Raw genomic sequence first — 6,749 nt, forward strand, 5'->3', positions numbered from 1 at the left:
TCAGGAATCCAGACCCCTGGGAATGTGGAGCTATAACCCCGAGGGAGGGCCCCAGTCCTGAAAGACTAATTGCACGCTGGCAGGTGGTCTGGAGTACAGGTGAGCAAATGGGTTTAGACAGCACACGCAGGAGTCCAAGAATGTCTCAGAGAACAACCACTGTACACACAGAGCCAAAAATAAAACATCAGTGTGATTTATTCTCCTTGGAGTCTGTCCTGGAAAGAGCTGAAGCCCGAGGTTGCTGCCTCAAATGCCCAGCTGAAAGGTGGCTGGGACGGGGACAGGAAAATAATGGCAAATGCAGGGCTTGGGAGGGACGTCGTCGGGGAAGAAACCAAGGAGGGCTTCCTGTAGCCGGGGGTACCTGCACTTACCACAAAGCCAGGAATGGGAGGGCAAAACTCCCCACATAAATGGGAGCAGTGGCTGTGCTTGGTGGTAATGGATCATTGGTGACACTTCCCCTTCAGCCTCTCTAGTTTCCATTGTTTCTTTAAAGAGTGCATGTCATATTGATGATAACATTTTTAGAAAGAAAGGAAACGTAACTGTTACAAAAGACGTGGAGAGTTTGGGTGAGAGCGCGGCCGGCGGCTGCTCCGAGATCAGGGGAATGGAGACCGTCTCCCCGCCCGCGCCCTCCGCAGCCTGCTCCAGGGCCGGAGAGCTCGTCAGCTCGGGCTGCTGGAGCGACAGCCCCTGGACTGGGGGCTCACAGAGCAGGAATTTATCCTCAACAGTTCCGGAGGCTGAAGTCCAAGATCCAGGCGTGGGTTCCTTGGGAGGCCTCTGTCCTTGGCTGTGTCCCCACGTGGTCTCCCCCGTGCACGGCCGTGTCCTACCCTCCTCTTCCTGCGAGGACACCGGTGACGCTGGATTAGGGCCACCCCAGTGACCTCATTTTAACGGAATCACCTTTGTAAGGACAGTCTCCAAACACAGTCCCATTCCAAGGTCCTGGGACAGGACCTTGCCATGGGTTAGGGACAGCCCTAACCCAGGACCTTGCCATGTGGATTTGGGGGGACACAGATCAGCCATCACACAGGGGCACAGGTAAATGATTAGAGGTGAGTCCTTTATTTTCCACCTTTGCTGTGGGAGGGGTGCAAATGCTAGCACCTGCCTCACGCTGATGCAGAGACGCGGGGTGCTGGCCAGGACGCGCAGGGGTGTCGGGCTGCCTCGGCCACTTGAGGGGAGGGCCAGCCACCGGGCGTCCCAAGGGCTGGTTAAGAGCACTGGATGGGAGTTTCCTCCTCCTCCCCCTCGACACACACACACACACCGCACACAGACACACACACACCATACACACAGACACACACACACCTACACCATACACGCGCACACACACACCATACACACAGACACACACACACCATACACACAGACACACACACACCTACACCATACACGCGCACACACACACCATACACACAGACACACACACACCATACACACAGACACACACACACCATACACACAGACACACACACAGCTACACCATACACGCACACACACACCATATACACAGACACACACACTGCACACAGACACACACACACCTACACCATACACGCACACACACACACCATACACACAGACACACACACCTACACCATACACACATATACCTACACCATACACACACACACCTCCACCATACACATACACACCTACACCATACACACACACACTACACCATACACGCACACACACACACCATATACACAGACACACACACCGCACACAGACACACACACACCTACACCATACACGCACACACACACCATACACAGACACACACACCTACACCATACACACACATACCTACACCATACACACACACACCTCCACCATACACACACACACACCTCCACCATACACACACACACACATCATACACACAGACACACACACACCTCCACCATACACACACACACCTACACCATACACACACACACATCATACACACACACACCTACACCATACACACACACACATCATACACACAGACACACACACACCTACACCATACACACACACACCTCCACCATACACACACACACCTACACCATACACACACACACCTACACCATACACGCACACACACACACCATATACACAGACACACACACTGCACACAGACACACACACACCTACACCATACACGCACACACACACACCATACACACAGACACACACACCTACACCATACACACATATACCTACACCATACACACACACACCTCCACCATACACATACACACCTACACCATACACACACACACTACACCATACACGCACACACACACACCATATACACAGACACACACACCGCACACAGACACACACACACCATACACACAGACACACACACCTCCACCATACACACACACACACCTACACCATACACACACACACACACCATATACACAGACACACACACCGCACACAGACACACACACACCTACACCATACACACACACACACCTACACCATACACACACACACACACCATATACACAGACACACACACCATATACACAGACACACACACACCTACACCATACACACACACCTCCACCATACACACACACACCTACACCATACACACACACACACCATATACACAGACACACACACCGCACACAGACACACACACACCATACACACAGACACACACACCTCCACCATACACACACACACCTACACCATACACACACAAACCTACACCATATACACACACACCTACACCATACACACACACACACCATATACACAGACACACACACCGCACACAGACACACACACACCTACACCATACACACACACATACACACACCATACACGCAGACACACACACACCTACACCATACACGCACACACACACACCATACACACAGACACACACCGCACACAGACACACACACACCTACACCATACACACACACACACCATACACACAGACACACACAGACCTACACCATAGACACACACACACCATACACGCTGACACACACACACACACAAACACCTACACCATACACGCACACACACACACCATACACACACACACACACACACACACACACACACCGCGCACAGATACACAGTTCTTTCAGCGACCATCGAAGCGTTTGTCCCAGGCTGCGGGCTGCTCCAGTGACGGGGTGGGAGGGGCTGAGGGGGCAGGGTGGAGGAGACCATGAGGGGACAGGGGACGCAGGCTCTATAATCCAGCCTGGCCTCACGGAGCTGGGCTCAGGATGCGGTGCCGTCTGCTCACCAGGCACGAGCAGGTGACCCGTAGCCGAGCTCAAACAGCTGCAGCCCGCCCCTCTCGGCCTCCCCGTGGGCGCCCGTCCGGCTCCGCCCACCCAGGCCAGTTGTACCGGGTCTTCCCAAATCCTGGCCCATGACCTCAGGGTGCCCCATTCGCCGTTATAACTCCAGCCCACACACGGCCCTGACCCCTCCGGGGTTTCCGCTGGGCACCTCAGGCATGGCGTGGAGTTTTCCAGGGCAGGACATAAACCCAGGGGTCTCGCCTCATCCTTTCCCGAGTCCCAGCCCCTCCCAGCCCCCACTGGGCCTGCGAGCCGCACTCCGGCCCCTGCCAGCTTCCCCTCAGCGCGTGGCCCCCCTTCCCCAGCGAGGACACTCGGCCCTGCCCTGGAGACCTTCCCGGGACAGCCAGAGGTGCCCAGAGGCTGCACCTGCTCCTCCAGGGTTCTAGCCACGAAGCCACGCCGCGCCCTCTCGCTCTGGCGGGACAGGCTTCCTCACAGCCGCAGCCACCCTGGGGCCACCCATGCAGGAGGCCGCAGCCCCCAAAGCCCTTTCTCAGCCAGGACCTCATCTGGTGTTCGCCACAGCTGCCCTTGCTCTGCGGGTCCATGGCATAGGTGAGGAAACTGAGGCCCAGAGAGGAGAAACAACTGGCTCAAGGGCACACAGTGGGTAAGAGGCAGAGCCAGGGTGGGGACTCAGGGCTGTCTGTCTATGTGGCCCCCCACCCCGTGGGACTGTCACCGGTGGCCCCTCTCCCGGTGGTGAAGCTGCTTCAGTGCGCGAGAGGGGAGGCAGGAGAAACAAGGCCACCGGCTCAAAATCTGGCCGAGGAATGCGGCCGAGATTCCTCAGAGTTAACACACGTCACCCCACACGGCTGACCTCATAAATATTATTAGATACTGCAGCGCCCACCCAGCCCGCGGGCCCTGGACGCGGAGAACGCTGTATCCTGTTCCCAGCCACAGCAGGTGGAAATAGTGTGAACTAATGAAATAGCACCAGCCGGGCTGACAGCTGAACGCCGTCTCCTGGCAGACGGCGGCTAAGAGACTGCTGACCCCCACGCACTGGCCTCCTCTCCTCCACCAGCTGGGAGGCCAGAGCAGGCTTTGGGGAGAGCACTGGGCGTGGGAGGAGGTGGACAGACCAGGCTCTGGTCCCAGGGAGCTGTGGGACCTTGGGCAAGTGACGTGATGTCTCTGAACCTCAGCTTGGTTCATCTGTAAAAAGTTTATATCTGCAAAAAGATGCTAATGGAGTCCACTTCGATAACATGTATGTTGCTGGAACTTTATGGAAGTGTCCAGCTCAAGGCCACGCACACTATTAGGGAACACAGGGGCGTCCGTGGGGGACTGTGGCATTTACCCTCCTGCCCAGGTGCCTCGTCCCTGTTCAGAGTAGGAAACCTTGGAGCCAGATGAAGACGCCATCGGGCACTGAGGCCACCTTAAGCCAGGTGTGGGGGTTGGGAGTCACGGCCTGTTAGGTCCCACAGGGCAGGGTGGGGCTGTGGGGTCTCCAGTCCAGGAAAGCAACATTGGGCCCCGGAGTGAACGTTTCCCTAGAAGTTTGCCGCGTACTGACATAGAACTCACAGAAGATTTAGGGCCTAAACCTCCCCGGGGCCTGGCTCGATCGGGCAGCCCCAGACTCACATCAGACTCACATCGGTGACTACTCCCGGGGCTTTGCTCAGCGTCCCCCTCCCCACGCAATTCCAATGGCGCTGACATTCTACCCCCTGCAAACTTGAAGGGCCCTGCGTTCCCCTGGTAACCCATGGCGACGGGTTCAGGGATGACAAGTAGGACCAAACAGAACCGACTGCAGCCAGTACAACTCAACTCCGGGACTCCTGATCGAGCTCTCGGGCCAGCAGACTCCCTCACCCACACAGGGCTTGGAGCTGAACATTCGTAGCACTGCAGGGGACAGCCAGCCCGCAACCCAGGGGCCACGCCGCTTGGGAAGGCGGCCAACGCAGCACAAGGTATCGCTGATACGTAAGAGGTACAGTGTCCTCATGACACTGTCTGGGTTCGGATCAGGCCACACCTAGACCTTCTTGGACCTCTCCACCGCGTGCGTCAATGAAACCCCCTTGTCCTACGCCAGCCCGAGCCAGAATTTTCCCATCACTTACAGGCAAAAAAGACCTGACCGATAAATCCATTTTCTGGCATCAAGGCTCTTGTAAAACTAACCAAATTAATAAGGCTGCTTAAATTAGCACAGATCAGAGCAAAGGGAACTGGATAATGTTTCAAGATGTTCTATCTGGCTCTGGGACATCCACACCCTACTTGGAGTATTATGGGGAAAAGATGCTTCAGAATCAGAAAGACCTGAGTTTATATCCCAGCTCTCCCGCTTACTAGCTGTGTGACCTTGGGCAAGACGACCAGCCTCCCTGAGATTCTATTTCTTCAAACCTCTGAGGACCATAATAAGGGCAAAGCGAGATGATGTACATAAAGCACTAGAACACAGCAGGTGCACAATAAATGTAGCCCTACAATATGGCTCAGCCCATCTAGATTCGCTTAATTGCGGTACACAGAGAAGACCTATATGGACCAAAGGAAGGCCACCCTCATTCCTGAGAATTCACTCATGGTGGGTGCCACCCTTAATCTTCTATTGGTCTTATCCAAGAGATGGGATAGCATGGAAGAAAGGAGCAGGGCGTTGGAGTCAGAAAAACCTGAAATCTTACCTCTCCTCTGTGACCTTAGGCAAGTTGCCTAACCTCTCTGAGCCTTGTTCTTTCATCAGTAAAATGGGGATGGTATTCCCTACCTATTTAAGGGATGGCAAGAATGAACACATTATGTTATCACTGTACCCAGCATAGTGTTCAACAGACAAGTGTGAGGATTTTCCCAGGCCCTGGCCAGGGATTCTATTCAAGGATTCACCCTTGGCCGGGCACGGTGGCTCACCCCTGTAATCCTAGCACTCTGGGAGGCCGAGGCAGGAGGATTGCTTGAGCTCAGGAGTTTGAGACCAGCCTGAGCTAGAGCAAGACCCTGTCTCTACTAAAAAAAATAGAAAGAAATTAGCTAGATAATTAAAAATATATATACACAAAAAATTAGCCAAGCATGGTGGCACATGCCTGTAGTCCCAGCTACTCAGGAGGCTGAGGCAGGAGGATCACTTGAGCCCAGGAGTTCAAGGTTGCTGTGAGCTAGGCTGGCATCACGGCACTCTAGCCTGTGCAACAGAGTAAGACTCTGTCTCAAAAAAAAAAGGATTCACCCTAAAGACTGCGCAACAGAGTAAGACTCTGTCTCAAAAAAAAAAAAAGGATTCACCCTCAAGACTGTGCTGCATCCCTGCCCCTGCCCCCTGAACTCGGCCACACCCACGACTTCAACTCCTTGCCCTCCCTATGACCACCAACTCCCTCTGTCCAGCCCTGACCTCACCCCAGGGTTCAG

This window comes from Microcebus murinus, chromosome 10 (genome assembly GCF_040939455.1).
Source record: "Microcebus murinus isolate Inina chromosome 10, M.murinus_Inina_mat1.0, whole genome shotgun sequence".
Lineage (NCBI taxonomy): Eukaryota > Metazoa > Chordata > Mammalia > Primates > Cheirogaleidae > Microcebus > Microcebus murinus.